This window comes from Rhinoraja longicauda, chromosome 27 (genome assembly GCF_053455715.1).
Source record: "Rhinoraja longicauda isolate Sanriku21f chromosome 27, sRhiLon1.1, whole genome shotgun sequence".
Taxonomy (NCBI): Eukaryota; Metazoa; Chordata; class Chondrichthyes; order Rajiformes; family Arhynchobatidae; genus Rhinoraja; species Rhinoraja longicauda.
Window position 1 is genome coordinate 24,353,252 of NC_135979.1, and position 17,064 is coordinate 24,370,315.

At 47.6% G+C, this 17,064-nt stretch overlaps 1 protein-coding gene across 1 annotated transcript in view; it reads left to right on the forward strand.

Annotated features, from left to right (window-relative positions):
- The first annotated feature begins 543 nt into the window (after positions 1–543).
- rims3 (regulating synaptic membrane exocytosis 3) overlaps positions 544–17,064 on the forward strand; it is a 121,218-nt gene continuing 104,697 nt past the window's right edge. Inside the window, exon 1 of the mRNA XM_078423353.1 lies at positions 544–1,270. The gene's annotated coding sequence lies outside the window, so the exon portion shown is untranslated. The remainder of the gene's footprint in view (positions 1,271–17,064) is intronic.

Genomic DNA, 17,064 nt, shown 5'->3' on the forward strand with positions numbered 1-17,064 from the left:
GGCAGGGTTGCCCTCTCTCCCCTGTCTTGTTCGCCTGTTGCATTGAGCCCTTTGCCGAATCCATCAGGAAGGATGCGAGCATAAGAGGAGTGACATTGCCAGGCAGTGGGGGCACTCAGGTCAAGGCCTCCCTGTACATGGACGATGTCGCCGTCTTCTGCTCGGATCCAGGGTCGGTCCGCAGACTGATCAGCGTCTGCGACCAGTTTGAGTTGGCCACGGGGGCCAGGGTAAACCGAAGAAAGAGCGAAGCCATGCTCTTTGGCAACTGGCCCGACCGATCTTCCATCCCCTTCACCATCAAGCCTGACTTCTTGAAGGTGCTGGGCATCTGGTTCGGGAAGGCTGAGGCGTGTGACAAGAATTGGCTGGAGCGGATAGCCAAGGTGGGGAAGAAGCTGGAGCTGTGGAAGCAGCGCTCCCTCACCAGTTGCGAGACTGCAACTGATCTTCCCATCTCACAAGCTGCCCATCCATCCTTTTGGATGTTGGGGGCAGAGCTGGCTCCATGGCGGTGGAGCTTCGAGCCGGTCAGGGTGGGGAGGTGGTGTCCCTGATCTGATCCACTGCTGAGCCAGGCTGGCATCAACCAGCTGGGCACGGTCTCCTCCCCAGCCCAGTAACGGTGCCCGTTCCCAGCCTGGCAGTGACTGCTGCAGTGGAGAGAGAGCAGCGAGTCATTTAGAGCCACCACTGACCTGGAAACATAATGTCTGATGAGGTAACATGCCCTCGTCTGGTCGTATGTGAGAGAGTGGCTGCAGCATAGCAACCAGCCACATAGACATATGCACATGCCCCAGCGGCTGATTAGTATTCAAGATAGAGCTTCTCACAAGCTGCTGGATGTCAGCTACAGCGTAGAGGAGAGGAGCGAGCGAGAGAGAGGGAGGGAGGGAGGCAGTAAAGAAAAACAGAGGATGCTCTGCAGCTGGTTGTGACTGGACCTAACAAAGATAGGAAAGGCTGATAGGGCTGGCAATGCAAAGACAGGCTCTCCACCGCTGAAGCTGCTTTGAGACCCGTCGGAGTTGCCGTTTGCTCGTTGCATCCAGCAATGGCCAACTGACTCTAGCGAGAGAGGGGATGAAAATACAGGCAGTCTGGAGGAGAGTCAGCTCGAGGTTCAGCGCTTAGCGATGGAGTGAACGGCAAGTTTGCAGCTGGACCTTTGGGTTTCGCTCTGCATTCAACAGATTTGGCAGCGTGCGTTGCACTGGTCTCACTGCCCCTCGATCTCCTCACCCGAACTATCTACCAACACTGTGATGTGAGTATCCATTTCTTCAGCAGCCCTCTCTCTTTACGTGTCCATATGGGTGGCATCGCTTGTGTGCGTGAGGACATAATCTGCTCGCTCTCAGTGTGTTGTGTGGGTATGTCTGGGTCTGATAGCGTGCACCTATATATGACCATCTGTGTGCTCGATGTATTTGTGTGTGTGTGTGTGTGTGTGTGTGTGTGTGTGTATCTATCTACACCTGCCCATGTAATTGTGAATATACACGTCTTTAAGTCCAGATGCACTTCTGTTTGTATTTATTTGGCGATGAGATCTTTAGACTATTACGAGAGTGGGAAAGAGAATTTAAAGGCGGGATAAATGTCAAAACAGTGGACATTGCAGTTGCTGGCATTTATTCACAAAATGCTGGAGTAACTCAGCGGGTCAGGCAGCATCTCGGGAGAGAAGGAATGGGTGACGTTTCGGGTCGAGACCCTTCTTCAGACTGAGGAAGGGTCTCGACCCGAAACGTCACCTATTCCTTCTCTCCCGAGATGCTGCCTGACCTGCTGAGTTACTCCAGCATTTTGTGAATAAATACCTTCGATTTGTACCAGCATCTGCAGTTATTTTCTTACACTACTTGCAGTTGCTGGCAGTGAGTGAGTTGGATGAAAATTCAGGAAGCTTAAAAAAAAGGGGCTTCAGTGAATGAGGTGACTTCAGGATAAAGGAAAATAAAGGGAAAGGGCACCTTCTATAAATGCATAAACCATTTACATTAAAGTAAAGGGATTAGCAGCACAGTTCAACATGCACATGTCTGCCGTTTCAAATACTTAATTGCAAAATAAGCATGATTGAGAAATAAGTAATCAGGATATCAGGCTCTAAAGTGGCAGACAGAATAAAGGAGAGAGGTGCGAAAAGACGGGGAAAAGAGGGCAGAAAAAAAAGATCTCAGCTCAGAAAATCCAGATGTAGATTGAGTTTGTCCATCGCCGAGAAACAGAGAGTTAGGCAATATTGGCAGTGTAAAGGAATCCGTGCTAAAGTGTGGTATTGGGGAGAGGGTAAAATTGGAAGTGCAGCGACATGTAATAACAAAGTAATCACGGAGACCTTCGTTTTCATGCGGATTAAATAAGATAAACATGATGCAGCACATTCAGGATCGCTCCTGAAACCAGTGTTCAAGAAACTGTCTCGGATGTAGATTATTTCAGATCCAGTATTTGCACAAGGATTTGGTAGTTATTTTTGGTTTATTATTGTCACGTGTGCTGAGATACAGTGAAAAACATTTGCGGGCGACCCACTCAAGTCATAGATACAGGAAAACTGCAGATGCTGGTTTACAAAAATAGACAACAAGTGCTGGAGGAACTCAGCGGGTGACGGAGCATCTCTGGAGAACAAGGAGTGGTGAAGTTTTGGGTCAGAACCAATACACAATAGGTGCAGGAGAAGGCCATTCGGCCCTTCGAGCCAGCACCGCCATTCAATGTGATCATGGCTGATCATTCTCAATCAGTACCCCGTTCCTGCCTTCTCCCCATATGGGTTGTACGGGTGGGGGGGGGGGGGGGGGGGGGGGGGAGAATGCTGGAAGGGAGGAATGGCAGGTTTAAGCCTGTCAGGTAATATGTAGGAAGGAACTGCAGATGCCGGTTTAAACCGAAGATAGACACAAAAAGTTGGAGTAACTCAGCGGGACTGGCAGCATCTCTGGAGAGAAGGAATGGGTGACGTTTTGTATCGGAAGAAATGTCACCCATTCTTTCTCTCCAGAGATGCTGCCTGTCCCGCTGAGTTACTCCAGCATTTTGTGTCTATCTCTTGTCAGGTTACAGGTTGGGACAGGTGAGGGGAGGGAGGATTGATAGGCAGACGGTGGACAAAGGCCAGAGATGAAAAGACAGGAGGAGTGAATCAAAAGATTTCATTTAGTTTAGAGATACAGGGAGAAACAAGACCCCCTGCCGACCAGCGATCACCCACACACTAGTTCTATCCTACACACGAGGGACAGAAGCCATTAACACACAAACCTGCATGTCTTTGGAATGTAGGTGGAAACCGGAGCACCCGGGAAAAACCCACGGGGTCCCAGCGAGAACGCGCAAATTCCATACAGACAACACTGATAGTCAGGATCGAACCCAGGTCTCTGGCACTATAAGGCTGCAGCTCTACTCCTGCACCACTGTGCTGTCCTAAACAGCATTGGAAATTGTGAAGCTAGGTAAAGGAATGTAGGTGGAAGGGGAGAAGTAGGCACGTCCTGGTTGGGCACTGGAGAGGGGGGTGGTGGGGGGGGGGGGGGAGTAAGGGAGAAGAGGAGGGTTTTGTAGTTACCTAAAAATGTTCATACCATGGGGCTGTAAGCTACCCAAGCCTAATATGAGGTGCAGTTCCTCCAGTTTGAGCGTGGCCTCACACTGGCAATGGAAGAGGCCCAGGACAAAAAAAGCCGGTATGGGAATGGGGAAGGGAGTTAAAATGGTTAGTAAACGGGAGATCCAATAGTCCTTGGAGGACGAAGCATGTGTTCAGCGAAATGGTCGCCAAGCCCACGCTTGGTCTCGCCGATTTACAAGAGGCTACATCGGGAACACTAGATGAAGTTAGATGAGGTGCACGCGAACCTCTGTCTCACCTGGAAGGACTACTGGGGCCCCTGATGGAGGAGGTATAGGGGACAGGTGTTACATCTCCTGCGATTGCAGTGGAAAGCACCCGGGGAGCAGGTTGTTTGGGCGGGAAGGGATGAGTGAACCAAGGAGTTGTGAAGGGAGCGATCTCTGTGGAAGACGGATGGGGGTGGGGATGGAAAGATGTGACTGGTAGTGGGATCCCGTTGGAGGTGATGGGAATGTCGGATATGTTGTATGTGGAGGCTGGTTGGGTGAAGGGTGAGGTACAGGGGAACCCTATCCTTGTTCCATCCGGGGAAAGGGGGAGTAAGAGCAGAACTACGGGGCGCAGAGGAGACGGGAGTAAGGGATGTCCCAGAACGCAAAGCCTCATCTCGGGAACAGATGCAACGAAGAGGGAGAATTTGGGAGCTGGAGATAACGTCTTTGCAAAAGGTGGGAAAAGATTTATTCAGTCCAAATTATTGTGGGCGTGCATAAGTTTGTAGTATACATGAGTAGATAATCTGTCCCCTGTGATGGAGACAGTGAGATCAAGAAATGGGTGGGAGGTGTCAGAGATAGTGCCATTGTATTTGGGGGCAGCGTGGGTTAGTGGTGACGTTAATAAAGTCACTGAGTCCTGCACGGGTACAGGAGGCAGCCCCAATGCTGTCATCAATGTGGTGGAGAAATAGTTGGGGGATTGGTGGGGAGTGCTGGTAGAGGGAAATTGGTTGGATCCCTGTTCAAGGAACAACCATAGGGCCTTTATTCACAAAATGCTGGAGTAACTCAGCAGGTCAGGCAGCATCTCAGGAGAGAAGAAATGGGTGACGTTTCAGGTCGAGACCCTTCTTCAGACGTCTCGACCCGAAACGTCACCCATTCCTTCTCTCCTGAGATGCTGCCTGACCTGCTGAGTTACTCCAGCATTTTGTGAATAAATACCTTCGATTTGTACCAGCATCTGCAGTTATTTTCTTACACCATAGGGCCTTGACACCTTCCTGGTGGGGGGAGGGTGCGACATATTTTCAAGCTTTTGTATCTTCTGCCGGATGGGAGAGGGGAGAAGAGGGAATGATCATAGTGTGAGTGATCTGTGATTTTGTTTGGCTGCTTTCCTGAGGCAGTGTGAAGTGTAGATGGTGTAAATGATGGGCAGTCTATTCTTTGTGATGGACTGGGCTACATCCATAACTCTCTGCAATTTCTTGCGGTCTTTGGCAGAGGAGAGCTGTTGCCAAACCAAGCGGTGATGCAATCCAATAGTAATGCTTTCTATGGTGATCCGCAGAAGAAGTTGGTAAGTGTTGTTGGAGACATGCCAAACGTCCTTAGCCGTCTGAGATTCTGAAGACTAGATTGTGAAAATGTACTAAATGATGAAGACTGACAAATGGTTAAAGTTATAACATCATTCACAGTTAATATCCATTTTTGAGGAAAAAAAATGGAAATGTAGGTCATTTACGGCCAGCAAGAGAAATTAAAGATATCTTAGTATTAAGTGGCCAAAATGATGTCCAAAAAAGAGATCAGCCTGAAAATTACTAAGAGTTTGACTCCGCAAAAGACTGCCAAAAATGGTATTGAGAGGAGGAAAATAGATTATGGTAATATATTATCAAAAGACTTGAAAAAAATGGGAAACATTTCTTACATTTGGACCTGAGGAGAAACAGACAGGCAAAGTCAACCCGGAATGAAAGAAAAGGCAAAGATATTAAAGGTGTTGCTTCCTTGCCCATGCTAGACAAAAACTGTTGCAGAGTTGGCGGGCACCAGACTACATGGTACCGGTATCCTGTTCTGTTAGTTAGAAATTCCTCGCTCCTTAGGGCGGCACAATGGCGCAGCTGGTAGAGCTGCCGCCACACGGCGGCTGACACACGGTTGAATCCAGACCTTCGGTGCTGACTGTGAGGAGTTTGCACGTTTCCCCTGTGACCATATTGGTTTCCTCCGTCGCTCCAGGTTCCCCCCAACATCCCAAAGACGTGCGGGTTTGTCGGGTAATTGGCCTCTGTGAACAGTCTGCCTCATATTTTGGGAGTGGATGCGAAGGTGCCCCTGGTGTGTCAGGACTGGACGCAGAAGTGGGATAGCATAGGACTGAGCGACGGGGCCTGAGGCAAACACCATGCAGTTTGCTGGGGACCATCTCGCTTCCGTTACACCACGAGTTGTTATCTCCTCTCCACAGAAGGTCACAGTGGGAGCGCTGAGTGCTGGGCTGCAGCTCAGAACCCCACCACTCATGAAGCAACGCTCGAGGAGCAGAGGGGACAATAGACAATAGGTGCAGGAGGAGGCCATTCGGGCCTTCGAGCCAGCACCACCATTCAATGTGATCATGGCTGATCATTCTCAATCAGGGCAGCATGAGGGCAGCAGATGCCCGAGGAATGGACTGAGGAATTGGTCGCAGTTGTTAGATTCAATGTTTAAAGTTTCATTTTGTCAGATCTGTTGGTGATCGGGATCAAACCCGGGTCTCTGCCGCTGTAAGGCAACAACTCTACCGCTGCGCCACTGTGCCGCCCCAACGTAGCTGGTCTACACCCTGCCCTATGATACGGTGAATTCAACTCGCTGTATCGTCTTACCTCTGAGGAGGGTTGTCTTCATTCTGTAGCTTTTCTGAGCATGGACAGCCACGGGGATAACGATTCTCTTCGCCAAACATGCAAGAGCTTTTGATCTGTTACCACAGTGTGTCTGTCTGTGTTTTCTGCGATTGTGCATCTGTCCATGACGTTTTGTCTACACGTGGTCTATGTGCTGATGTATCTCTGTGGACATGTCTCAGTGACACGGTATGTATCTCTGATTCTATCTCTCTTCTGCTTCAAAACATTATTCACTATTTTATTTTGTTTGGTAAAATGAAATGCATTTCATTTTGAATATAGATGCATTGGAGAATATAAGCGCTTTAAGTGAAAGGTAATCCTTGCTGATGTGCCTGTAGTCGAGCTGCCTCTGTGGATGGTTACCTAGATCAATCATCATAACACCAATTCAATTTTTAGCAACTGATTCTAAGACAAATGTTTAATAGTGATGCATGGCAGTAAAGTATGCAATTGTTACAAATGTCTGCAGCAGTCACAAACAGTGGAAATATGTGGCTGATTGATAGCAGTCGTTTGTGAAGCTGCACATGACAAAGGTGTACAGCAATGTAGAACAGTAACTTGACAATAATATGAAAGAATCGTTTCCTTGTGCCTTGATTGTACCTTAATCATCATCAGCACACACTTGAAATCGAGAATGACTGTGCTCCTGTTGGGTCCTCCGTGCGGGTCTGGTATGTCCCTCGTGTGTGTGACATCGTCTAACGTGGGGAGACCGGTGCATGGACAACCACCACATACATGGCCGCTGACAGATACAGACCCGGTTCCAGCGGCATGCAGCTTTCTTCCACCTTCTCAGCCATTGTGGTGCCCCACCCGCCGGCCCGACACCATCCTCCGCCTGTTCCACCGCTGAGGTCGTCTTCATGGGTCACCCTTTGACGCGGAACCTCCCCCTCGACCTGCCCGCCATGCCACGAGCTTAATCTCAGGGCCTTAGGTTCATGCAAGCTTCTCCACCAAGGCACGGTGTTGACCCTCGGAGAGTCTGTGATTACAACACGTGACAATATATGGTTAGAATATACAGTAATCTTCAAGTCAAGTCAATTTAATTTGTATAGCACATTTAAAAACAACCCACGTTGACCAAGGTGCTGTACATCAGTTCAGGTACTAAGAACGAAAATGGCACACAAATATAACAGCACATACATAAACAGTTCACAGCGCCCCCTCAGAGGGCCTCAAACGTCAGGGAGTAGAAATAGGTTTTGAGCCTGGACTTAAAGGAATCGATGGAGGGGGCAGTTCTGATGGGGAGAGGGATGCTGTTCCACAGTCTAGGTCAATAATCTTGGACAATAATCCGTGACAATAGTTTAGTTTAGAGATACAGTGCGGAAACAGGCCCTTCAGCCCACCGAGTCCACACCCACCAGCGATCCCCGCACATTAACATGATCCTACACACACACTAGGGACAATTTGCACAGACACCAAGCCAATTAACATACATATCTGTACGTCTTTGGAGTGTGAGAGGAAACCGAAGACCTTGGAGAAAACCCACGCAGGTCACGGGGAGAACCTGCAAACTCCGTACAGACAGCAGCCGCAGTTGGGATCGAACCCGGGTCTCCGGCGCTGCAAGCGCTGTAAGGCAGCAACTCTACCGCTGCACCACCGTGACGCCCCGTCGTATGATATGATTAAAAATAGGCAGTGAGCTGTTCGCAGTAATATGCAATGGAAATACATTCTAACCTGTAACAATATTGTCTGATAGAAATATGCGAGAGGGAATCTACTATAATGTGTAACAATAACATGTCACAGAAAAATTCAGTAATCTGCAGTGATTGTACTCAGCGGTGATCGGCAGCAGACATACACAGTAATCTGTGACGGTAATCTATGGCAGGGAAGTGTGACAGTAATATCAGGTAGTTATGTGTGATCATAGGCTCTTTGTGCCGTGACAGTAATTTATGACAGCTGTCCATGAATATAAGATGCAGCCTGATATTTTTACAGCAATTTGGGAAGTAACAAGTGACAAAAACAGATTGCTGTAAAATACTGTCATCCTCCTAGTTAGTAAATGGACTCCTCTGGGAGACTGGTAGATGAGACTGAGTCAGTGTTTAGCACTCACCTGACTGAGAACACTTTCCTATCTGACAGCGAATGAACATACACTGTGCAATCTAGTTAATTGCTAAATTATAAGACTTAATTCTTTATAACTGGTTAAAGTTTGGATATGCAGTTCCAGTATTCTCTTTAGTCTTTGTTAATCCTCTGAGACTCTCATCATTCTTTCGAAAAGGGATTATACAATAGAGATGTGGATGAAACGAAGATAGCTTGGAAGAGATGAGGGTGATACAATGCAGGTATTATTCTGAGCACGTACGGTCACATTTCAGAATGTCCCACAGATTTACTGAACCTACAGGTTTACACTGATCCTACTCTGATCCCATCTTGCTAAACCTCTAGCGTGCTGAGGCCTGGCACCAGTTCTTGGGCACCTACGGCTTGAGCATCACCCCACAGACCAACACCATCTTACTACATTCCTTGTGTCTAAACTAAGAATGTTACAGTCATAGAGTCAAAGAGTTATACAATGCAGACGGAGACCCTTCCTTCAGCCCACAGAGATGGTGCAAGCATCCACCACCTGTTTACACTGATCCTACTCTGATCCCGTTTTGTTCTCCCTGCGTTTCCATCAGATCCTACCATTCGCCATTCACGAGCCAGGTCTTAGTGCGTATGGCCGCGGGGGACAAGCAGGGGCCGGCATGGCAGCTTCCCGCCTCCAGACCGCGGCCCGCCGGGAGCTATCCTGAATATTCATTCTCTCCACTACCTTGGAGGGATGTAGTTTTATTACAGAACTTGTAAATAACCTTCCTATTCCTACTGCAACTCAGGGCAGCAGGATCTTTATGGTTGCTTCTAACGAGAGAGGTAAATCTAGAATAAGGAAGGTGGGGTTTTTTAGGAACTGAAGCACATGGAACTGTTGATGCCAGAATCTTGCATAGAACACTAAGTGCTGGAGTAACTCAACTGGTCAGGCAGCATCTCTGGAGGACATGGATAGGGAAGATTTCGGGTCAGAACTCTTTCGTGCCTGAAGAAGGGTCCCCATCCGAAACATCGCCCATCCATGTCGCCCAGAGATGCTTGCTGACCCGCCGAGTTACTCCAACACTGTGATCTGTTTATGAACCGAGTTTGGAAGGCAGTTAATTGAAAGGAAGTTTTGTGGAAAAGAAACAAAAATGCCTGGCTGGGCTGAATGATAGACGTTGCATGCATCCGTCTGGGAAATGGGTAAGAAATCGAAAGCACAGAAAGATGTGATCAAGTCACACCACACTCACACATGAAGGGTGTTTCAGAGAACTTTGGATGCAACAGTCAGAATCCATTTAGATTTTCAGCAAAGTAATGGAAGGGAGCAAAGATGGGCCAGAAGTGAAAATTCTAAAAGGGGGGAAAGAAATATAAATAGTCTGAGAAGTGACTTAGTAAGTGTAGACTGGAAACAGCTGTTTTACCGTAGTTAAATCTCACTACAGTGAAGGCATTCTGGATGAGGTAGAAGTAGAAAGCCTGGAGATGTTCGACAGGTCAGGCAGCATCTGTGGAGAGAGAATCAGGGAAGATTCTGTCAGAAGTGGAGAGGTTGCAAATGAACACCTTTTCAGCGGCAAGTGTCAGAGGGAGCGATTGATCAAACTATAGGGCAGGTCTGTGTCTGAGGGGAGGTCAGGAGGAGTTGGTGGTGGTGGTGACTGAGTGAAGATGGGAGGTGAAGGCTTGTCTGGAGATGGCAGAACTTGGAGAAAATTAATGCATCTGAAATTACCTGGAAAGGAATAAAACACTGAAAAGGAAATCAATATATGGGGCCATTCACATGAAAGGTTTTCAAGTCAAAGGTGTTTAATTGCCTTATGTACTGACAAGGGAACAATGAAATCCTTACTTGCAGCAGCTCAACAGGCCTGTAAACACAATACTCACAGATGACATGTAATACATTTTTAAAAAATCAATAAAATAAAGCCTTAATACTAATGTAAAACAAAGTCCTTAATGCAACCAAAGGCAGTCCTTAGAAGTTCACAGTTGAGGTCAGCGTTGGTTAGTGTTCAAGAGCCTGATGGTTGTTGGTAAGAAGCTGTACTTGAACCTGGTGATCACAGTTTTCAGATTCCTGTAGATTCTTCCTGATGATTGGAGTGAAATGAGAGTATGGTCAGGTTGGTGTACGTCTTTGATGATACTGACTGCCTTTTTTTGAGGCAGTGCCTCCCTTGATTCCTTCAGCTGGGGAGGTCAGTCCAGTACCTGTGATAGACCAGGCAGTGTTCACCATTCTCTGTAATCTTCTTTGGTCCTGGGCCTTTAAGTTACCGAACCAATTTGAGTGTATTATTGAGTGGCTTACAGCAAGGAAACAGGCCCTTTGGCCCACCAGGTCCCATACACTAACTGACACTATCCTACACACTAGGAACAATTTACAATATTACCGAAGCCAATTAACCTACAAACCTGTATGATTTTGGAGTGTGGGACGGAACCGGAGCACCCAGAAAAACCCACGCGGTCACAGGGAGAACGTACAAACTCTGTACAGACAGCACCCATAGTCAGGATTGAACCGGGGTCTCTGGTGCTGTAAGGCAGCAACTCTACTGCTGCACCACTGTGCCACCCCACTTGAAACAAAAAAGGCATTGGGACTGGACAGCAGCCCACCTATAGGATTGGAGACCTGCACTGCGGAACTAGCAGCACTGCCGGCCAAACTGTTCCATACAGTTGCAGCACTGCGATGTAGCCAAGAGTGTGGCAGATTTCCCAGGAAGGTACTGTTCACACAATGAAGCAAACATGTAACCTGGCTAAAATAGACACAACATACTGCAGTAACTCAGCTGGTGAGGCAGCACCTCTGGAAAACATGGATCGGGTTTGTTTGGATCATGGCCGTTCTTCAGACTGGTTGGAGGTGGGGGGGGGGGGGAGGTTCAGGCAGAGAGCTGGGAGGGGCAGGACAAAGCTTGGCAGGTAATCAGTTGGTATAGGTGAGATGGGTTTTGATAGGCACATGATGGACAAAGGCGAGGGATGAAAAAAAAGGTGTGAGACAAAAGGATTCAAGAGTTGTGAATTGTGAAGCTAGAGGAAGGAATGCAGGTGGTCGAGAAGGCTAGGGGTGAAACAGGGGACAGTGGGGTGGGAGAGGGGTGGGGGTGGGAAAGGAGGAGGAGAGTATATGGGGGAAGAAGAGAGAGGGGGACGGTTATGTAGTTACCTAAAACTGGAGATTTCAATGTTCATTCCGCTAGGCTGTAAGCAATAAACAGGGGCCAAACATCTCAAAGCCAGGATGTCTCACCCTCCAGAGATGCTGCCTGACCCACTGAGATCCTTCAGCACTGTGTTTGGCTCAAGATTCTAGCTTCAGTAGTTCCTTGTGGTTTCCGAGATTCAATACAATACAATACAATACAATATATCTTTATTGTCATTGTACAGGGGGTACAACGAGATTGGGAATGCGCCTCCCATACGACGCAATAATTTAATTAATTTAAACAACAACAACCCAACGAAACAAATTGTAACAGTTTTAAGATAGAATAAAGTGCAAATAGATCTGTGCCGGATCACTGTGCGATGTGACCATCCGGCTCAGCAGGACCGGTTCATAGCAGCTATGGCCCTGGGGATGAAGCTGTTCCTGAGTCTGGAGGTGCAGGCGTAGAAGGTCTTGTATCGTCAGCCCGATGGAAGGAGTTCGAACAGACTGTTGCAGGGGTGTAAAGAGTCTTTGTGGATGCTGATGGCTTTTCTGAGGCATCGTGTGTTGCAACTCGCAACTATGGACCGGCCCGACAGCTGGGGGAGAGAGGGTGAGTAAGTGTTGTTGTGGGCAGAGGTGAGGACACACCTGTCACGTGGCAGTAAGCTCGGACCTCAGAGAGCGGTGACAACACTGCCTTGAGAAACGCTGAAGGCTGTGAAAATCCCTGTGATTCAGTGGGGAGCTGAACTGTGAAATTGGGACTGGAGACGGTTGCTAAGGAAAGAGGTGTGGAAGCAAGTTTTGGTCAACTCTTTACCAAGTGGGCCGCTGGTGGCCCAGCAGCCGCCAGGGATGACGTCGATCGGGCGCCGCTGGAGGTCCCATAGAGGTCGGACGAGCACGTGGACTACACGCGGCACGGAGCGGCAGAGCACCAATGGAGGACACCGACAGTATCGCCAGGCCGACCCATGCAACTGCGGCCCAGTGCCATTGTATATACGTGACACTGTATCATTGTCACGCGGCCCAGTGTCATTGTATATACGTGACACCAGGACACTGGGCTTTAAAGCCAAGATAATACTCAGTATTTTTAAGAACTTAATACTTGAAAGGTATAAGATGGTGCCGAAAATGTGGCCATCTCTGTGTACTGCCTGAGAAGAAATCTACCATTTTTACATTACAAACGCTGCACTCATTCACGTATATACAATGGTGCTTATGTTTGGTATGATTTCACTGAATTGTAAGCAAAATAAATAATTTCATTTAACCTTGATACCTGTGACAATAAACATCTATTGACTATTAACTGGAAGTTGAAGGCTGGAGGTGCTGGAGGAGAAGGCACAGTGACCTCACAGCAAGTGTAAAGCAAAAGCTGCAGATGCCGAAAATCTGAAGCAAAAGCAGAATATCTTATCATATCATATCATATATATACAGTCTTCAAAAGACTCGGGCAGGTTCGGCAGTATGTGTGGAGAGAGAAACAAATTTATCGTTTCATCAAAGACTCTTCATCAGATCTGGGGAAGAGAGAAAACAAGTTTGATGCTGTAGGTGAAAGATGATCGACGTGGACTCGGTAGGCCAAAGGGAGTCTGAAGAAGGATCTTGACCCGAAATGTCACCTTTACTCCAGATTATTTACTTCAGAGATGCTGTCTGACCCGCTGAGATACTCCAGCTTCTTGTGTCTATCGTCGATTTAAACCAGCACCTGCTGTTCCTTCCTGCACATTTTGTCCTGTTTCCATTCTGTATCTGTCAACCAATTATAGCCTTGGGTAGATGAAGAGATGACCATACATCTCCAAATCCAAGGATTGTTTGTGGCTGGGAAGGAAAGCAACTAGCTTTGATGTTCCCATGGGCTTGCTGCCTTCATCCGTCTTTGCAGCAGAGTCTGTGGACCGTCAGAGTTCAGACAGTGAGGTGTGGCCAGCCGGGCTGTGGTGTGTGTAGCTGATGGTGCATCTCGGAGATGGTGGAGACAGCCAATGTTTAGGATGATGAACGAGGTGACACCAAAGTGGGTTGTTTTGTCCTTTTTGAGCACAATTAGAGCTGCAGTAATCCAAGACAGTGAGGCCCACTCCGTCAGTCTCCCAACTTTTAACTTGTTGACGATAGAATGTTTTGGGGAATCAAATAGTGATTCACAGGATACCCAACCCAGACATGCCTTTACAGTAGAAATATTTAATTGACTGGGTTGGTTCATTTCTCTTCGAAAGTTAAATACAAATGATTAATCAATTGATCGTGGAAAAAAACCAGGAAAGCTGGGCCCTCAACCCACTGAGTCCACGCCGACCATCGATCACCCATTCACACTACGTTGTCCCACTTTCACATCCACTCCCTAAACGCTAGGGGCAATTTACAGAGGCCAATTAACCTGCAAACTCGCACGCCCTTTTCGTTGTGGATGAAACCAGAGCACCGAGCGGAAGCCCACATGGTCACAGAAAGAACGTACAAACTCCACACAAACAGCACCCGAGGTCAGAATCAAACCCGGCTCTCTGGCGCGGTGCGGCAGCAGCTCTACCTGCTGCACCACTATGCCGCCCTTAATTGTTGGTCACCATGATACTATGTTGAGTACAACCCAAGTTTGGGGAAAGACACAAAACGCTGGAGTAACTCAGAGTGTCAGGCAGCATCCCTGGAGAACATGGAAAGGGAACGTTTCGGGTCGGGACCCTTCTTCAGACTGAATTCAGAGGTGTGGTAGGGAGGGGGTGGGGGGGGGGGGTGAGGAAGAAAGCTAGAAGAGGCATTTGTTTCCCCAAGTTTAAGGGACCTTTTCCAGTAATATTTCAACCTGCATCGCATACAAATCCTGCCCATTATTCAATGTGGCAGACAACTCAAACCACATGATTGGATTCCAGCCTGTAACTCGCTTCATGATGCCAGATATTCTATGTACAACCACTTGAATCTTTGATTAGATTCCAGACTAAAGTTCCCTTCTGGGTAGCTACTGTACCGATAACTCACTTTCATCCTCCAATTAAATTGCAAGCCATTAGTCAACAATAAAACACCCCAAGATCCCATCCAATAATTGAGTTGCAAAGATAGGTTATTCATACATAAACCAAACTATTCTGTCAATGCGACACAAAGCTATAATTCATTTCAGTTATTCTATATTTAAAGCACTTAAAAACCTCAATTAGATTTATGTCTGTACTTACTTCACGGTCTGTAGTTCTACTCATAAACCTTCCAATCTTTGTGGTAAGTGCCACCCACTGTGAGATATCCACTATTCTCTTTGTACAGATGAAAATCAATTCCTGAGATGTGCCGGACCCGGTGACATTTACTGAAACATTGTCCAGAACCTTTAGGTCCTAAAGGAAGATGAAGGTTGCCGAACCGACCTCCAGCATCCATGACAACAGAATAATCCCTGAAGGCTGGTGCCACTCCGAAGTAAGTGCTATCCAGGCCACTCAATGATCCCAAATGTTACTGTCCCAATGGATCTTTGGACCACAGCTTCAATGTGTTGAAAGAGCTCATGTTGGAGGCTGACCTCACAGGTGAAAAGGTTGACTCCAGCGAGGGATGGATCAGTTTAGTTTAGTTTATTGTCACGTGTACCGAGGTACAGTGAAAAGCCTTAGTTGCTTGCTATCCTGTCAGCGGAAAGCTACACCTGATTGTAATCAAGCCGTCCACAGTGTACAGATACAGCATAAATTGAATAACCCGAAGAGCAAGATAAAGACCAGTGAAGTCTGATCAAAGATAGTCTGAGTGATAGTCTCCAATGAGGTGGATGGTAGTTCAGGACCACTCTCTACTTGATGAAAGGATTATTCAGTTGCCCGATAACAACGGGAAAGAAACTGTCGCTGAATCTGAAGGCATGCATTTTCACACCTGGACCTCTTGCCTGATGGAAGAGGGAAGAGGAGTGAGTGACTGGGGTCATCCTTGTGTCATCCTTGATTATGCTGGTGGCCTTGCTGAGGCAACGCAAAGTATAGATGGCATCTTTGGAAGGGAGGTTGGCTTGCATCATGGTCTGGGCTGCGCCCACAATTTTCGGCAAATTTCTTGCGGGTTTGGATGGAGCTGTTCCCAAACCATGATTAATGAGGGACCAAGTCTGCCCACTCACCCCTGACTCATAGTTCCAGAGGCAGATGAGACCAGGTTTGCCCTCAGAGTTTTATGTGAGTTTATTACACATGTGGGTGGGTGGATTGACTCCTGAGATGGAGGGAGACAGAGACATCCATAAATGGCACAGAGTAACTCAACAGTTCAGGCAACATCTCTGGAGAGCATGGTTAGGCCATGTTTCGGGTCAGGACCCGGCACTTAGCGTCTTTTTTTGTAAGCCTGCATCTGCACTTCCTTGTGTCAACTGGAGCAAGGATGTGATGCCTCAGCTTTATAAAACACTAGACCAAGTGGACCCGTTGGGCCCAAACCTTTCCTGCATTCGTGCAGCACCCTCTCCTCTCCCCCACCCCCATCCCTCCCTCCCCCCTCTCCTCCCCCTCTCCTCCCCCTCCCCTCTTCTCCCTCCCCCCCCACTCCATCACCCTCAACCCCCCTTATCCTCCCTCATTTCCCCCTCCCCCTCCCCTCCTCCCTCCATCCCTCTTCCTCCCTCCCCCTCCTTCCCTAAGAGATAGATTTAAACTTTAAAATGTGAATAACTTTAAATATATAACACCATTTTCAATGAACCTTCTTCCATTAGCACCAAAGGGAAGACGGTGAGTAAGGTGGGCCTAAAATTGTCGCGCTATCGTGTACCGTTTTGGCTGTAGTTCAGGAACAAACAAACAAACAAATGAGTTTTACTATATAGATTATTTAGACCTCAGCTGGAGTACTGCATGTGGTCCTGAATCACCACACTGTAGGACTGGAGAGGGTACACAAGAAACTCTCCAGGATATAGCTTGAGATGGAGCATTCCATGTGTGAGGAGAGACCGGAGAAGCCAGGTCTATTTGGTCAGGGGTGGAGACGGTTATGAGGGAACTTGATTGAGGTATACAAAATTATCAGGGGTATAGATATGATAGACTACAGGAAACTATTCCCCATATCCAGAGGATAAAACAAGAGGACGCGGGTTTAGGGGTAAGAGATTTAGAAGGGATCTGAGGGGGTCACTGAGAGAGTGGCTAGTGATTGGAACACACTACTGGGGAGAACCTTGGAAGCAGAGTCACTGGCGGCATTTAAGAATAGTCTAGATGAACATTTGAATCATCTTGGTAA